This window comes from Mytilus edulis, chromosome 1 (genome assembly GCF_963676685.1).
Source record: "Mytilus edulis chromosome 1, xbMytEdul2.2, whole genome shotgun sequence".
In the NCBI taxonomy this organism is placed as follows: Eukaryota; Metazoa; Mollusca; class Bivalvia; order Mytilida; family Mytilidae; genus Mytilus; species Mytilus edulis.
The window spans coordinates 59,740,331-59,760,600 of NC_092344.1; the positions used below are offsets into that span (position 1 = coordinate 59,740,331).

Here is a 20,270-nt window from a genome sequence, read left to right on the forward strand (position 1 = left end):
ACCATAGCAGATACTAGCACAATAACACAACAACGGGATGTATAAGTACCGAGCCACGTCATAAGATCTTTTAGAAAGTGGACTCTGGTTTAAAACAGATTCGTTTTGACGCATAATTGCTTGCTGTAGTAGCAATATGTAACAACACTGCATTCAATCGAAATTTCCCACTTCAATTTGGAATTTTCCATAAAAAAAATCCAAGTAAAACTTTATTTAATTTCTTTGGATACACAAACTCATAGGTCACTCTAAAATTGTGCAAACAGACTTCAGTTGATCAATAGAAACGACTTGAATCCACACTTTGCAAAGCTCAAATTGACATTAAAAAGTGAACAAGATGTTGAAGGCCGTATAGTTGACCTATAGTTGTCTGTGTCATTTTGGTCTCTTGTGGAGAGTTGTCTCATTGGCAATCATACCACATCTTCTTTTTTATAAAATGTATTATATGATAACAGGCAACACATTATAAACAGTCAAAGACAACTCAAGCTGCAATTTTGATTATATACAAGGCAAAATAAGAAACTCGATTTACATTGGATTTTAATTTTAAAAAATTGCAAGTATATTAATTTATAATATTTTCAAGATTAAAACTAGTGACTTGAATGATTTCAAAGAAATACGACTTTACTCAAAAAATTACTTTTATGTAGATGGAATCCAGTTGTTCTTTTGGTCATTAGTTGTGTCGAACATTACATGTATATGTTACAAAAGGCCGCATTAAAAAATGGAAAAATTTACACGTAAGACAACATCTACGCCAATATGAGAGATAACGAGCTATTGAGAAGTTGGCAACAGGAATAACTCAAATGCAGGTTGCACATCATTTTAATATCTCTAGAATTGAAAAAAATACACGTAAGACAGCCCTATCTACGCCAAAATGAGAGATAACGAGCAATTGGGATGCTGGCAGTAGGAATGACTCAAATGCAGGTTGCACATCATTTTGATGTCTCTAGAATGACTATTGCAAGGCTTAAGACTTGTCTAACAGATACTGACATGGTAAATGATCGTCCTCGATGTGGCAGACCACGGGAAGCGACGCTACGTCAGGACAGGCACATCCGCATTATTCTTCTCCGGAATCAATTTGTAAATGCGTCACAAGCAGCACGACAATCTCACGGAAGAAATAACAACAGAATATCTGCCCAAACATTTCGTAACGGATTACGTCAAGTTGTTCTAAGAGCTCGTTATCCGTTGAAGGGACATACCCTTACGCTGCGTAACAGGATGACGCTACTTCAGTGGACTCGGGTACTGATTCGACGGAATAGACCAACATGGAGACAGGTTCTTTTTACCGATGAATCGAAATTCAACTTGAAATTAAGCGACGTCAGAGCCAGGGTCTACCGGAGGCACAATGCACTATATTCTGATATGTGCATACAGGATCGGTTTGTTTGTGGAACGCACCGATTTCAAAATTATTGATGGTAACCTAAAATACAACCAGGTATAGGGACGAAATTCTGGCTCCAATTGTTCTTCCGTTTCTCCGAAGGGATCGTTTTAACCACGTTTTTCAGCAGGACAACGCCCGTTGTCACGTGGCACACATTTCGATGATTTTTTTGGAGAGAATAATCACATTCGTGTGTTGCCATGGCCCGTAACGTCTCCAGATTTGGGACGAACTTGGATGACGTATCAGAAATAGTCAAAAGTCACCGGAAACGTTTACCCATCTCCGAATAGCACCTTTTAGGGAAGGGAACAACATCCCTCAAGAGTGCATTTGACGTATAATGGGTTCAATGCGATTGAGGTGTCAGGCGATCATAAATTCAAGAGGTGGTCATACACGGTATTAACATGTTCTATTCAAAATGGTTTTAGCTAACTATTCCATTAATTTATTATTATTAATTATTTTTTTGTAAAAAAAAAAATAATCTTACAAACATGTAACGTTTCTTTTTTGTTGTTGCTTATACTAGTATATTGACAAAACTTTAGTAAATATGCAAACATTGAACAAAAGGGACAACAAGCAAGTGTCCTACGAATTTTTTTAAGCTTCAATGAATTATCATTATGAATCAATACATGATTATGAGGGAGTGGTGTTTTAGAAAGTACCGTTTATAGTTTCAAATCATACATGGGTATCAGGACGAGATAACGACAGTTTAAAATGTGATATATGCATACATTTATTTCGTCAAGTGATATAAAATTAGACCCTGATTTGTATTATAGACGAGATTCACAGTCCGCAGAAAGATTTCTCAACCTATTCAGACACAATTTACCTTTGAGCCGACCGGTCTTTATAAGTCCCGCATTGTATGCTGAGATGTATCAACTTTTGCTAATTTTCAGTTAGTTGTTCATCCAAGTTTATAGCATCATCTTAAATTGTACCAGCAATACTTCATGGGCACTTTTTTTAATAACAAAAATCCTTCATAGCTGTTTCCAACTTTTTTGTAGAATAGATGCTTATGTTTAAATTAATTGTTTTGTCAGGAAAACTGAAAATCCTTGTCAATTAATATTGGAACACATCTGTCATGTGCATGTTCGGGGTTTGAAATCACAGGTTTAGTGTTGACTGGTAGCGGGAAAGTAGATGAACTACTTAGATCTTTTGGGATCTTTTGGGGCAAAGAAGCCTCGAAATTAATGAGGAATAGTGTGAAACACGCCCATTCCTATCTCAGTAAGGCAAAACACACTGTATTTCTTAATTTTATCAGAAATACTAGTATAGCGCAATGTTGTATGTACAGTATTCACCCGCTTGTACGAAATTACCCGGATCGGTTCGAGTCATTAGTTCGCCTAATTGGTTTTTCTTATCGAAATAAAGTACTCGAATTGTGACGTCGCTTATAACTTTCCCAGTAAATTCCCACTAATATAATATTTAGACTTATTAAATTACTTGTAGTTCCGTTTTCATAGCCCACGTGGAAATGCAAACGGAAGGTAAAAAAACGAAAGTAGAACATTGTCGACATTGTGACATGTGTAAGTCTTTTAACACAGTACAGAGTCCAGATTCAAACTTACGGAGCACCTGAGCAGTTACAAGTACGTACATATGTATTCATAATAGCACAAAACCGAAATGTTGACCGAGTTTGTACATTTTTTAGTATATATAAGTTATATAACAACATAATAAATGTATTTGGAGGATATTCTCGACCACATTATAACATCATATTCTGTTATATTGTTTTATCAAAAGTATCGTACGTATCAATTCATTGTCTCGTTGTAGATAAAAGTCGTGACGGCTAGCAGATTAACATTTTGTTTATCAATGTTTTAAAAAACTTTTTTTCTGTATTTCTTGTCTATTTGTATTATATCATTAACGTTTTTAAAAAGGGCATCGAATTGACAATATTTCTTTGTTTTCTAGCAATGTGATTAATTATACATCTGCAGCTGTATGGCTATTTTTCTTTTTACGTATTTCACTAATAAATTAACTTTTTATAACTTAACATTTAAACAAAATGGGTAAATAGAATTCTTGGGAATTCATGACAAGTTGTTGTTCGGTGTGAGCTAAGGCTTCGTGTTGAAGGCCGTACATTGACCTATAATGGTATACTTTTATAAATTGTTATTTGGATGGAGAGTTGTCTCATTGGTACTCACACCACATCTTCCGATATCTATCTAAGGACCAGTTAAAAAAACAATTCGGACCACTTCTGAAGACAACATAGAAAAGGTTCGAAAGAGAGTCGTTAAAGTCACTAAAACGTTTTAACTGGTCTTTGATAAATAACTCGTCTTTTTTTGTTACTATCACCAGTTATATATTCAGTGGCGGATCCAGCCATTTTAAAAGGGGGGGGGGGGTTCTCAACCCAGAGTAAAGGGGGGGGTCCAACTATATGCTCCCATTCAAATGCATTGATCGGTCAAAAAAAAGGGGGGTCCAACCCCCGGAACCCCCCTCCCCCCCCCCCCCCCCCCGGATCCGCCACTGATATTCGTAGATACTTTTTAAAAACTTCAATCCATAAAGTATACAGCCACCGATACTGAAATGTAGGTTGATACTATTTCATTATACGCAATTCACAAAATGCTTCATACATCTTGTCGATGCATATGTATAACTTTACTAGTACAGACGACATTAGTTGCAAAGAAGTTGTAGTGCAATTTCCTGGAAATAACGCGTGATCTTCACGATAACTCACAAACTTCTTAAGGTAGCTCGAGGGTCTAAATCAAATTTTTTATTTAATATAGGATTTCGCTATATTTTTGTATAAATGAACTTTATCTAATTCTAAATAGAAAAATACAATAAAAAAAATTGGGGTCACCGTTCATTTACGCTCACAATCTGCCTTTGAAAGAAGCATACATTTTTGTAAAGATACCTAATTTCTGTCAGTGACTTATAATACAAATTAGTATAGAATCATAATCAAAACAGTGTGGCTGTGGCCATTGATTGACGACCTAAATTATCCCATTGACTGGGGCAGATTATGTGAACGTTTGTCTGTAACGACCACTGTTTACTATGTACTTGTTAAAGACACTTAAACTGTGGGGTCACCAAAGGTTCTCAACACCTAAATAAAGTAATTCGAAAAATTAATCAGGAATAAAACGATGTTTTGATTTACATCAATAATATAAATCAAAACATAAAGGTTACTCCTGATTAGTTTTTCGATTTATTTTATTATTAAAGGCGTTAAGAACCTCTGGTGACCCCACAGTTTAAATTCTATAATAAGTAAGCAGTGAACAGTGGTCGTTACAGACAAACGTTCACATCATCTGTCCCAGTCAATGGGATAATTTAGGTCGTCAATCAATGGCCACAGTCACACTGTTTTGAATATGATTCTATGTCTCTGTTTCTGTTTAACTAATAGGAGAAATAGAGGTGATATCGAAATAAAAAAAGAACTTTATTACAAAAATCGCTCAAATTTTACAAAAGTTTAGTTTGAGTACAGCTCATTTGAAAATTATAATAAAAAATATAGGTCACCGATGAGTTAAAAAAGATATTTCAATTTTAATGCCAAAAATGGCATTTTTTTCATCAAAGGGAGATAATTTGGGGCTTTTTCAGTGATATCTACATGTTAAAAGTCATCTGGAGCCAACACGAATTGATTTGTTTTGAATAATTTTTGTACCATATGATAAAGTAACATAATAAAATTTGTAATGAAAAATAAATGTTTATTTTTTTCTGAAAGTTTTATACCCTCGAGCCTCCTTAAATAGTCTTTATTGAATCATCGCTTTAGCAGAATCCGTTATTTCTCCATTATTCCACACCTTTTTAACTTTCATTTCGATGCATAAATATCAAATATCAAAGACAGGATTATTTCATCTGATATGATAGGCGCATTGATTTCGTGAATCTGTTTCTTTTGAAATGCAATTCAGTATTGTAATACTAGTATCTAAGATGCAGCTTTATAATAGGTTTAATGATTAAAAACAGAAATCAAAGACGGTATATCATAAAAACACATTCCTGTTAATAATATAAATAAGGAGATGTGGTATGAGTGCCAATGAGATAATTCTCCATCCAAATCACGATTTATAAAAAGCAAAGTTAACAATTATAGGTCAAATTACGGATTCTTGGATCACACCGGAACAGCAAGCTTGTTTAAAATCAAACTTTGAAGTTATTCCGTTTTGGTATGTCACCAAATCGGGAGGGTAATATGATATTCTTCTGATTCTCATTAGACCATGTCGGTGCCATATTTGACCTCATGATATTTGCTTTACAGGTGTATTATCAGATCCGTACGTCGTGTGTAGAGTAAGAGTACAATGTTGTTTTACATCTAATCGTTTTCAAACATTCATATAGTTGTGTTATATTCCACCATGGCATCCATTATGTATGTTTCTGCGCAGTCATTCAACAAAGTGCTAGGGACAGGACGGGAGCGAAGTTTTCAAGAACGTGTACCTTCCAGCGAGACCACAATTTAAACTGTCCCTAATAATCTCGAAGACTTCTATTACATAACAATTAATAATTTTGTTTTTTTTAACTGAACAATTATCCATAAATTTTGTTGTTGAACTGAACAGTTACTTGATTGTTTTGTTGTTGAAATGAACAATTATACAATATTTTTGTTATTGAACTGAACAATTACTCGATTGTTTTGTTATTGAACTGAACAATTACTCGATTGTTTTGTTATTGAACTGAACAATCACTAAGTCTAGATTGTTTTGTTGTTAAACTGAATAATTACACAACAGTTTTGTTGTTGAACTGAAAAATTACACAATAGTTTTGTTGTTGAACTGAATAATTACACAATAGTTTTGATGTTGAACTGAAGAATTACTTAATTGTTTTGTTGTTGAACTGAATAATTACATGATTATTTTGTTATTGAACTGAACATTTCACGAATTACTTAATAGTTTTGTTGTTGAACTGAATAATTACACGATAGTTTTGATGTTGAACTGAAGAATTACTTAATTGTTTTGTTGTTGAACTGAATAATTAGATGATTATTTTGTTATTGAACTGAACATTTCACGAATTACTTAATAGTTTTGTTGTTGAACTGAATAATTACACAATAGTTTTGATGTTGAACTGAATAATTACTTAATTGTTGTGTTGTTGAACTGAATAATTACATGATTATTTTGTTATTGAACTGAACATTTCACGAATTACTTCATAGTTTTGTTGTTGATCTGAATAAATTACACAATAGTTTTGATGTTGAACTGAAGAATTACTTAATTGTTTTGTTGTTGAACTGAATAATTACATGATTATTTTGTTATTGAACTGAACATTTCACGAACTACTTAATAGTTTTGTTGTTGAACTGAATTATTACACAATAGTTTTGATGTTGAACTGAAGAATTACTTAATTGTTTTGTTGTTGAACTGAATAATTACATGATTATTTTGTTATTGAACTGAACATTTCACGAATTGCTTAATAGTTTTGTTGTTGAACTGAATAATTACTCACTAGTTTTGATGTTGAACTGAAGAATTACTTAATTGTTTTGTTGTTGAACTGAATAATTACATGATTATTTTGTTATTGAACTGAACATTTCACGAATTACTTAATAGTTTTGTTGTTTAACTCATTGATTGATTTGTTGTTGAACTGAACAAATGTTATACTTTGACTGATACCTGGTAATATTCTTGATAAAAAAATGTTATGTTCTCCACCAAGAGAGTATAAGCAAGCCTGCTGTATTAATCAGTCAGCATCGTTTCGTATTTTAAAATTTGGGATATATTACTTCTTTTAATAAAATGTCATATGGACCAAGCATATAAGCAAAAATTAATTAAAGACAAGAATACACAAATTTACCATAGTACAATAACACAATGACGGGAAGTACAGAGCCACGTCATATATGTATCAAAGAAACAGCAAAAGCCATATAGACATTGTATCATTTAATAATTCTAAGTGAATATGTTTTTCCTTATAGAAATACTTACATAAAATGTCGAAAACTTATAATACCTCTCTGCGAATGTTTTGTGTATGGTAGATAAGTTTTGCAAGGAGATTAAATCAACAACATCTGAAATGAAATGACTGAATAAATTCTTGCTAACTAGATACTATATTTTAGAACTTGTGCTTAGTTCCTTCCGTTATTGGTCCGTGATTCCATGCCTTACAAAAGAGGATAGGTAAGGTAGGCAGTTTTAACCTACAGTATTTTTCTTCTTCGAATTTTACATGTATAGACTAGACATAAGAAATGTTCTGGACTTGAACGATCTCTGACATTTTATTTTCTGGAATTCAATTTTGGGTAGTTGTACCTTTTGGCTCCATCTATAAGTTTTCAATTTTTCAAATATTGATTTCTCCTAGACCTAAATCTAGTGATCAATATCATAACGACATGATTATTTAATTCTGACAGAGTTGTCTTTCTTTCAATAAAAAAAACCTATGACGTGATCGTAGGAATTTAATAAAAAAAAATAATTTTATAATATGAAAATAATAACGAAATTATAAAGGACAATGATTACCCGCATGCTGATGTCTACATCAATTGATTGCACGTCAAGTATCTGTTCTCTAGATTCTATAATATTAAACATTTTATTGTGGTATAAAAAGCCTTGAAAGCAGTAATGTGGACAAGATCAATACTTTTTAACTCAATAAAATTGCAAAAGAAGAAGCATATAAATCAATATTCTTATAATAACAAGTTTAAGTCAAATATTTCCTTGCATATACTTGTCCCATATAATAGTTATCTACGACAGAAGGCAGATGCGAATCCGGGAGGGGGTCAGGGGGTTGGAACATCCTTTCTTTGGACATTCAATTCATTTGAATAGGTATACTAGTATATGATTAAAACCCCTCTTTATCCTGGGCTGGGAATCCAATTTAGAAATGACGGGATCCGCCCCTTAAAAGGGGCACTTTATAGGTTCTTTTCCATGTATGAAATATGTGCCACTGAACTTTTAGTATATAACAATTAATTATACTTTCACATTTGTTATTTTTTCTTCCATCACAGATTTTTCGCACGTGAACTGTTGAATTGTGGATATTTCCATCGAAAGGTGTCATGGTTAAGGTCACTCACTAGTAGTCACTACATACGTGAAAGCTGTCGGCGAAGTGAGAACGGGCAGATAATAATTCAATAGCGATAAATTTCTGAAGATTTGGATAAATAAAAAAGATTTTCTTACAAGAGAAAGTTTTTGTACACTTTTTTTTTATAGTTAAACTTATAGATATTCAAATCTATTACTTTTTTGTTAAATTTGAGCAATCATTAAATTTATAAACCGTCATAAATGTATTTATCTCAGATAAATAATGTACATTTTATTCCAAGCAGGATCAGAACCGTAAAATCCGTTTCAAGGTATGGATTTTTCTTTGGAAAATCTCTCTCATTCATCATTGTATGCTGGATAACTATAAGACTGAAATGTTGTACATCTTAAAACCAAAGTTTTACAAATGCAAATTGTCTTTTTTGGGTCTTTCTGTGGATTGTTTCCCCAAAGCAGAAGACATATTCAACTGAAGTACCAACAATACTCGACTGCTTTGTGAACATTCAGAGGCGGATTTAGGGGGGGGCAGGGGGCCCGGACCCCCCTTTTTTGGGAAAAAATTGGTTGCTTATATAGGGAATAACTAAAGCGTGACTCGAGCGGCCCCCCTCTTAGGTCAGTCAGTGGGTCCCCACTTATGACAATTTCTGGATCCGCCACTGACATCTGTCGCATTTGTAATAGTCAGGGAACATCTTTTAGTTCCATATTATTATCTAAATATTAACAATATATATATATGATTAAAAAAAAGTCCTGCATCTAACTTTAAAAGGCCACATATAGAAACACGTGTTAACAGTTCAAATATACCAACTTGGCCATTTTTACCTTATCTTAAAACGAGTTCCATTTCTTTTGTTGTTTTTCAACTGGATATTATCTGAGATCACAGGCGCTAATTCTAATTTCACATATGGCACTTTTAAATTGAAAATTGTTCAAATATAGATCAATTTCTTTGGAAAAATAATAAGTTTTAATTTGAAATAAGTATCGTGTAAGGAATCAAACATAGAGAAAAATTATAATTGTTTTGGAAGTAACGGTTTGTGTGATTGAATTTTATGTTTCAGAAAGTCTAATTTAAAAAATATTTGTATAAAATACATTTGAGAAATTAAGTATATGTCATGATTAAAACTAATATTTTTTTTTGACATAGAATGAAATTCAAAACAGTGTGGCTGTGGCCATTGATTGACACATTATCATATGATGTATTTGTAGATCTTACTTTACTGATAGTTCTTGCTGTTTACAATTATCTCTATCTATAATTAACTTGGCCCAGTAGTTACAGTGGACAATGTTTCGTAAAAATTTTACAAAATTTATGAAAATTGTTAAAAATTGACTATAAAGGACAATAACTTCTTAGGGGGTCAATTGACCATTTCAGTCATGTTAACTTATTTGTAAATCTTACTTTTCTGAACATTATTGCTGTTTACAGGTTATCTCTATCTATAATAGTATTCAAGATAATAACCAAAAGGTGCACAATTTTCTTCAGATTACCAATTTAGGGGCAGCAACCCAACAATGGGTATGCTGAATGGTCTAAAAATTTCAGTGCAGATTGATCCTGACCTATTGGAAAAATTTACCTCATGTTAGATTTGCCCTTAATGCTTTAGTTTCAGAGATCTGAGCCAAAAACTGTAGTTTACCCTAGTTACTATTTTAAGCCATGTCGGCCATCTTGGTTCGCGGGCAGGGTCATTGAACACAGGTTTCACGCGGGCGGGGTCATTGAACACATTTTTCAAACTACATACCATAATGATGATTGTGGACAAGTTTGGTTAAATTTGGCCCAGTAGTTTCAGAGGAGAAGATTTTTGTAAAAGTTTACGACGACGGACGACGACGGTCACCAAGTGATGAGAAAAGCTCACTTGCATGGCACTTTGGGCCAGGTGAGCTAAAAGGTATAATGAGTTTCATATCAGTCGACTCCCTAGCGACACTATATGTAAATCTTAGATATGAAAAGAAACATTTTGTTTTCTAAATGTCAAGTGGCGAATGTATTTCACGTAACACCAATTCAGAATATAAATGTTTGTTTGTCTCTTCACCGTGTAAGTAAAAGCGGGCAAATTTCATGTGTTCTTGTATTTATATAAGAATGTATTTGCTTTGTGGAGTTGAAAATGTGGTACCGTAACATAACATATTTGATATTAAGATGGTTCTGTACAAAATCTTTTATAAAGTCATCCAAGTTTTTTTCTGGAATTAACATTTTATGTCGTATGAACAGAACTTTTAGTGTATTGTTAGTGTAGTGTTAGTGTTCTTGGGTGGAAGGGATGGGGTTAGGAGACGGTAGGATATTTTATTCCTGCATTTTATGTTGCCGATTTTGATACGACTGCAAAAATTGAAAATTTTTGATCGTATATTGGTATCACGTTGGCGTCGTCGTCCGAAGACATTTGGTTTTCGCACTCTTACTTTAGTAAAAGTAAATAGAAATCTATGAAATTTTAACACAAGGATTATGACCATAAAAGGAAGGTTGTGATTGATTTCGGGTGTTTTGGTCCCAACAGTTTAGGAATGAGGGGTCAAAAAGGGCCCAAATAAGCATTTTTTTTGGTTTTCGCACAGTAACTTTAGTATAAGTAAACAAAAATCTATGAAATTTTTAACATAAGGTCTATGACCACAAAAGGAAGGTTTGGATTGATTTTGGGAGTTTTAGTCCCAGCAGTTTGGGAATTAGGGGCCAAAAACAGTTCCCAATTAAGCATTTTTCTTGGTTTTTGCACAATAATCTTAGTATAAGTTAATAGAAATCTATGAAATTTTAACACAAGGTTTATGACCACAAAGGAAGGTTTGGATTGATTTTGGGAGTTTTGGTTCCAATGAATTACGGGCCTAAAGAGTCCAAAATTAAACTTTGTTTGATTTCATCAAAAAATGAATTATTGGGGTTCTTTGATATGCTAAATCTAACCGTGTATTTAGATTCTTAATTTTGGTCCTGTTTTGAAATTGGTCTACATTAAGGTTCAAAGGGTCCAAAATTAAACTTAGCTTGGTTTTAACAAAAAATGAATTCTTGGGGTTCTTTGATATGCTGACTCTAAACATGTACTTAGATTTTTGATTAAGGGCCCAGTTTTCAAGTTGGTCCAAATCGGGGTCCAAAATTATTATATTAAGTATTGTGCAATAGCAAGAAATTTTCAATTGCACAGTATTCCGCAATAGCAAGAAATCTTCAATTGCACAGTATTGCGCAATAGCAAGAAATTTTCAATTGCACAGTATTGCGCAATAGCAAGAAATCTTCAATTGCACAGTATTGCGCAATAGCAAGAAATCTTCAATTGCACAGTATTGCACATAGCAAGAAATATCTAATTGCACAATATTGCGCAATAGCAAGAAATTTTCAATTGCACAGTTTTGCGCAATAGCAAGAAATATTCAATTGCACAGTATTCATGGTATTGTCCCGTTTTCAAATTGGTCTACACTAAGGTCCAAAGGGTCAAAAATTAAACTTTGTTTGATTTCAACAAAAATTGAATATATGGGGTTCTTCAATATGCTGAATCTAACCATGTATTTAGATTTTAATATTTGGGCCCGGTTATGAAATTGGTCCACATTGAGGTCTTAAGGGTCTAAAATTGAACATTATTTGATTTCATCAAAAATTGAATTCTTGGGGTTCTATGATATGCTGAATCTAACCATGTATTTAGATTTTGGATATTGGACCATAATAGGTAAATGTCCAATTTAAAAATTTTAAGTTTTTAAGTTTAAGTTCTTAGACAACATTCATTCTGTTTCAGAAACCTATGTTTTGTCAACTATTTAATCACAATCCAAATTCAGAGCTGTATCAAGCTTACATAATGTGTCCATACTTGCCCCAACTGTTCAGTGTTCGACCTCTGCGGTCGTATAAAGCTGCGCCCTGTGGAGCATCTGGTTCATTTTCATTCTGTCTTGGGAAACTTTTTACTCGGGCATGATATTCATTCAAACAAATTCCGTACTCCCTTAGGAAATCAAATCCCTTATTTGAAGACCGATACTTAAATTGGCTTTTTTTCTGTCGGGATTCGGGGGCAAAACAAGCGCATGTTAGAAATTTGTAATGTTCTTCTCTATATTGTTGTGCTTTAACTTTTGAAGATTACAATTCTTCATCAAAGCTCACTTGTAACGTCTTAAATACAAATCAATGATTGAATCAAACCATGGGGATCAATCATATCCAATGGTACCGGCGTTTAGTTATAGTCTTATAGCTATTATATATAAACATAAAAATCTACAGAAAATAATAATATCAGGCTATTGAAGTCACTAGAACGGAGGACAGGAAACTCTTATTTTATGTTGCTTTTAAGCATTTCAAAGCGGTTTTGTGTTTGTTTATGATTTTTATTTGCAACAAGCTACCTCGCTAGTATTTATTTAAACGAAAATCAGGATTAATTAATTTTTATTTTTCAATCTCATTATAGATAGAATAATAGAATAGAATAGAAATATATCTGAGATTTTACCGGATATCATTTTCCTTCTAGTCTCGTTAAAACGTTTTGTATCCATGTATCATTAACTGTATTAGTCTAGTTCATTACCATAGAATCAATTATAATGATGAAAAAGCGCTTTTCTCCTCTCTAATCGATACTGACTTATTCAACAATGTCCCATCGTTACCATTCACCAGTAATTACTGTTATCAATGATAATATTAATTAACTGTGAAAACATGTATTTGAACATCTCCATTTAGCAATTAGAAATAACAAGCACTATATATATTGCATATATCATAAGCTATTCCAAAGTTTTTCAGACGTTTTTCAACACTGAGTGAGAAAACATTTGAGAGAAAAGTATGCGCGTGCGGGATGAATCATCATGCAAATTAAGCAGCTGACTGGAAGATGACGATCACCCCATTACTTGTTTAATCACATTAGCAGAAGTTTCTTTTTGTGTGTGTATGTCAATGTACAATAGAATTAGTTGATTTAATCGAATTTTTATATTGCATTGAATAGAACAGGAAAAAGGAACGACTTTGTTGCGTCTGAGTAAGTACAATTTTTACATTATTACCTAAAAGTATGAGATTTCAAATTTGCATTTAAATGACTTTTCTACTATTCTCTTCTGTCGATGTTATATTATAGACTGTAACGATGGGCGAATATCCTTATAACATATATATGATATTTAGTACATAAACGACAGTACATTATAATCCTATAAAAGCTGGTTGAAGTTATATAAAAAATATTTACGTAACTATATTACTATATATACGTTTGTTTAAGGGCATACGATACAGTTACAGGGGAGGTAATGACGTTGCTAACGTAAAATGTTATTTTCGCGACGTCAAACTATGACATATCGGGAAAAGATGCATTTTTCGACTATTTTTTATCATTCAAACTGATTTATTTTGAAAACGAGTGCATGGACCCCTATTTTTTAAAACGACATTTTGTTTCATTTTGCAGGGAGATTATGTGGACCAAATTTTATACAACTGTAAATAGAGGAATATTTTTAATTTTGATAAATATACAGCAAAAAAATAAGATTTTTTCTTAATTCATGACCATTTGATAAATATGAGTTATTTCTGAATAAAAAAATGCATAATTTTTGGGATACTTATAAAATAATAAAATTACAAATTATCTAACAAAAAACAATTTGTGTTTATCTTTTAAAACAAAAAAGTTATGGCTTTCTTTCGAAAGCGAAAATACGGCCACAAATCCGAATTTTGAGCAAATATACAAAATTTCGACCTCATTTAACTAAAAAAATAGCACATGAAGGTATATTTTTTATTACATATTTGATTTAAGCAGACAAAAACTAGCCTATATGGAAATTTTCATTAAACTGTAAATACAGGATCAAAACTGTATCGTATGCCCTTAAATGGTAGTATGTGGTATTTCTTGTACATGTACTTACACATGTAGTTTTTCTTGTACATGTACCTACACATGTAGTTTTTCTTTAAAATGAAAAGATATATTTGTCACATGGCAAGCGAGCACATTGATCCAAAAGAAAAAAGTCTTTGCGCAACCTGTTCCCCTCCCAATATATCGTCCAACAAATATTGCTTTTTTTTTTCACTACTTATATTAAACTTAAAATAACAATGCACGTGTAACTAATGAAACATATGCTTTCCAAAAATACTAAAATAACGAGGTCCAATTTGTCAGCCGTCATCACGTAAAAACGATGAATCAAAGAATTCAACTTTATATATAACTAATATAGTACAATGGTGTTGATTAAAATTTACACCACTCCAGGCCCCTTTGTTTATCGAGTAATTAATATTGCCAATAATTAAGAAGTTCCGGATCGAATCCGACACCGATACCAATAGTATATTCACCTGTTACCTATTACCTTATCTGTACGTTCTGCATCTGACAGGCGCACCACCAAACGGTGTATTTAGAATTTTGCTGTATACTGTTGAGTAAAAAATACTCCATTCCAGGCCCTTTTGTTTTTCCAAATCATTAATATTACCAATAAGTGATAGGTTCCAGGTTGACGGGTTCAAACAGAAAGATTTTGAAAGCAGAGAAAACTGTGCATCTTATAAGATAAGATAAGATAAATTTTATTTTCCAAATTAGGTCCCCAGGGGGGCATATACACATAACATATATGATTGATATATCGGCATGACTTTATCAGATGACAATACCAATACTAAAATAAGGCATACGCATAGTTATATACTTTAATTCAGTCACGGACCCGCGATATCACGGGTGTGTTCTAGTGCTTTCCAAAAAAGGCAACTCACATGTCCGATAGTTTAAATATAGTTGAAAATGAATCACTTGTAAATAAAAAGACATGGTATTAAGTCTTTTAAAATATGTAAGCAATGAGGTTTTACAAGTGTACTTGTATTTAAAATATGAAGTGCCGATAACAGCATTTTCGCAACTCAGCGCAAAAAACTTTTATATATGAGACATTATACTTGCCCAATAACATTTTTTGTCTAATCAACAGGAAACTTGTTATAATGTCACTGAAACCTATTGCGTATAAAACTTGTTCAATATTATATTGACCGACAAATATAGATTTTTCAGCAGTCAATGCCAGGCCCATTACCGCAACGATGCCCACGTATATATACATAATTTCATTGCACAAGTACCTCCGTGGGTCAAACTTGATAGACGCGACCGCCAATGGTCACCCCACCTCAATCATTAAACTATCTCAGTCAAGAAAAGCAATATGGATGTCAAATGTTACCACAACAACGAATAATGCAAAAGGTGATTCGATCGATGTAGGATTAGTGTTAGCCGCACAGAAAGGTCACGATAGACATACGGACATCGGCGATTTGACCCAATATTTTGGGGTGTTTTTGATACATACATTTTTTTTTTTATCCTGAATGACATTTGTATATGCATGAAATTTTAGCTCAATCAAAGCATCGCCGTAAAAACGGTTTGAAGTACACTACTAAGGGGTGTTTAACGACCGCTGACTTCCCATGAGGGCTCTCGCGTGGTCGTCAAAGTCACTAAGACCAAGGAGGTTATATTCAAGGAGGTTATAATATAACCTCCTTCATTATAACCTCCTTGCTAAGACTGAGGGCAGGGAGTCCTTGATATAATTTGAATCTCTTATATATATTATATATTGATATAAAGAAAGACCAGGATTATAGTTCAAAGTGTTTGTATTGTTTATTTTCATTGTTTTATATATGTAAACTGTATATTATGTATAATGTTTTAAGCCATTGGCCCATATGGGCGTAAAGTGCTTTTCAATAAAGTTGATACACACTGTGACGGAATAAAATATAAATAGTGTGTGAATGCATTTTCAACTTATTTTGCTGAAATGGCATTGATAAAAACACCGAACTGAGAGGGCAGAAAGACCCTTTTCGGGGATCCATGAACGGACATGTTATTTTCACATGCATTTGGGATTTAGCATTTATTTCATCGTGAATTCGGAATGAGACATCATACAACCATGGAAGTTATATTACTTCCATGATACAACCAACCGCCCTTCAACTGAAAACCCTTTTAAAGATTATAAAACTTTTAGTAAATATGAACTAGCCTTCTGTATTTTCAACGACGGCTTAAAGAAAAGAGAGCACCATAATAACATTTTTGTATCGGTTTTGCTTATTTGATGAATAAATGCATCTGCACATAAAATATCAGGAATGTGATGCAAGTTAAAGTGCGTAGTGATATATTTGTCAAAATTGTGACAAGAACTGATTTATTGTTGTTGGCTTTAATTCCAGTGTAAATAATTACACAAATATTTAATATGTTTAATGTTGGTCCCTGATTGCCCGTTAGGTATAATTTGACATTTGTATATGTCGAAGCAAAATTATTTTAAATACAATTTCCCCTGATAGAATCTGTGCTTAATAGTTATTGATTGCATTTAATAGCAGTGTTTAGAGATTCAGACTGAGACAGAATAACACTATGAAATGTTACGCAGACTATTTCATGTATTTATTCGGATGATATGTAATTTAATGTGACTGGGATTTTTTTTCATCGAGTTTTATAACAAGAACTTTTGGTAATATTTTACTGAATGATTGCTCATAATTCTTTTAATAAGTCCTGTTTCTGGTATTAGAAAATAATGTTTGATAATTCTTAATTTGGTCTTAGTTTGGAATTTCCAGTCTCTCAGGTTCTACCAAAAGATGTTCTATGCATGGGGTTCAATTGTGACTATGGTAATACAGTTATATGATGTTCTGAGTAAGGACATACCAGTAAAGTATCATAATATATATACGTGCAGTGGCGGATCCAGAAATTTTTATAAGTGGGGGCCCACTGACTGCCCTAAGAGGGGGCCCGCTCCAGTGATTCCCTATATAAGCAACCAATTTTTTCCCAAAAAAGGGGGGCCGGGCCCCCTGCCCCCGCCCTAAATCCGCCTCTGACGTGATTATATTTTCTGTATTGGACTGGACATTATTTTGCTGAAATGTCTTCCTCTGTCGGTCAATATGACATAGTCATTGTACAAGTTTTATACGCGATAGTTTCAGTTGTTTAAACACAAGGCAGTCACATTTCTTCCAAAGAACCGTAATGTTTACTTTAAGAGTTGCAAGTACAGCCCGTAACAGAGTAGTGATCGAATTTGCGTTTCTTTACCGTCAGAATAAGTTACGTTATCGACAAACTTATTTCAGAAGTGACATAATTTAATTTTCTTCATCGACAAAATATTTCATGTCCAACGTGTAAGTGTACATTGTTTAAGTCGAAGTTTTTGTAACACAGTAAACATTTTTTATAAGCAACCTCTGTCATTGGCATTTTCATTTTAACGGTTTTCTTTATTAAAGGATCAAATACGAGATCTCCGAAATTTCTATCATTTGTTACGAGGAAATCATTATTCAATCGAACATATGCTCAATGTAGATATTATAATGATTGCACTGTGAATATTTATGGGATTCAACACTGTGATAGTTTTTCTTTCGTCTGATACAAAATACCCCATATCTTTTCTTTTTCATTCCTATCTGTTTATTATGTCCCCGGGATTATGTCAATCATACATTGTTGCAATACCGACATGCTTGTACTTTGTCACAGAAAAAACTGAAATAAATTTCCTTCAAATCGAAGTAAAAAATACAAATGTACCCTTTAACATTTGAAATGTTGAAGACAAAATTGCTCTATATCTTAAGTTATTGACGAATATTTGAAATTTAAACCTCTATAAGATGTGATGTACGGCATTTCATTTTATCATTGGTAATGATCCATATCTGACAGAGAAGAAATATTCATAATTCTCAGAAAGTTTTATAAATATTGTTAGATACCACTAATCGTTCCAACAATCAAGACAACAGAGACAAACAGGGGAAAAAATATGAAAATGAAAAGATATGACTTAAGTGTTAGCATGTTCAGGGAGACGGCACTCAATTTACAAAAAAAATAATTGATGTTTTAAGGAACTGTAGAGGTCTCCACAGGTTTTCAACAAGGGTAGAATTCAAAACCTTGAATATGAAAGCCTCAAAATCCATGATACTTTTCCTATGCAGTAGTTATATCTACAAAATCCAAACATGTACACGACATATAATACATGTATATTTATATATTGGGAATTTATTTTTGTTTCCAAACAGAATTATAAGGTTAATATATAAGTGCCTCCGTTCACTGCACAATTGTAAATTGTCTTCCTAAAGACCAGCAAAAATAAATGGCACAAGTTTACGTAGTCATAAAAAAAAGTCGTATTATTTACGTTATCGAACAAAAAATCAGAAATACGGAATATTATATGTGAATGGTTAGGGAATCCATTTCCCCTACATGTTTTAAAAGTCAAAGAAAAATGTTTTCCCTGATACAAACGATATAAGAACCAGCTTTGGGTAACCTATAGACAAATTCGACTGGATATAAGGAAGTTAATATGTTTACTCTGATTTGAAATTATCTTTTAGAACTTTTTTAGTAATTGAGAACCTATGTTGTTTATGGGTAATAGGTGACATATTGCATGATCCCTCAAAATGACAGCAAGCGCAGTTTTCCGGACGATTTTCATTTGTACACTGTTAAAAACTGTCAGGTCCTGGCCATGGTATATTTTGGAGAAATTTTTTTTCTACTGATTTTTACTAAAAAAAAATATTCTCTGTGTGTGCCGCATTGCAAGAAATAGTTTTGCTCGTTATTTTGTCATATTAAAAAAAATTCTCAACAAAATTTTCCCGTTTAAACTGTACTAGAAAAAAGTTTGGCATGTGAAACGGACGAATATTCTAACAGAAGTACAAATACCAGTCCTCCCTTTTGTGTATACATATATGAGAAAACATTTTAAAGTTATTGATTGAATTCAAATCCATCACACATACGGTACACATTGTAGTCCGAAAAAATAAAGGACTTCATTCCTATCAAACACCTTTTTAATTGTTTACCAGTATATTTCTTTTAGTTTTGAGTAAAATTGTAAAGGAAATAATACTATCAAGACGTCCTTCCATAAATCTTATTTTTCTGTTCTGACTTTGAAGAAATGACTACTTTTCGCCCAATCGAAATGGTGCATGGACATATTTTGCTTCATATTATTAGAACTATTTTCAATATTATCGGTATTAAACTTGATTATCGACACATGAAAGTTTTGTCAGCATTGTCAATCTTTTTAACGTTAAAGTACCAATAGTTCGGTCACTACTCAATTAAGTTTGTCGATAACGTAGCTAATTTTGACGGTAAAGAAACATCAATTCGATCACTTCTCTGTTACGGGCTGTACATATAATCTAATTAATATATAGAATCAGATGACTAAGCAGGAGAATTTTTCTAAAGTAAAAGAAGAGAGTATGCATTGTATTTAAACCCAGTTAGTGAAATATCTCATCCGTCGCAGTTGTGTAATTTTCGTTGTATTCTATATATTTCTGTATAAATACATTTAAAGTTCGTCTTCTCATGGAAGTAATATTGCATATTTAAATATTACTTCCATGGTCTGCTGTATGGTAATCTTGATTAATCAGCTGAAAATTATGCTAATAGCAATAA

General features: G+C 32.7%; 1 protein-coding gene across 2 annotated transcripts in view; it reads left to right on the plus strand.

Annotated features, from left to right (window-relative positions):
• Window positions 1–3,050: 3,050 nt before the first annotated feature.
• LOC139514584 (uncharacterized) overlaps window positions 3,051–20,270 on the plus strand; it is a 32,721-nt gene continuing 15,501 nt past the window's right edge. The window contains exon 1 of one of the 2 annotated variants that reach the window (XM_071304006.1): window positions 3,051–3,069. The gene's annotated coding sequence lies outside the window, so the exon portion shown is untranslated. Of the gene's footprint in view, window positions 3,070–13,463; window positions 13,698–20,270 lie in introns of those variants that run through there. The other variant, XM_071303989.1, reaches the window with a different exon arrangement.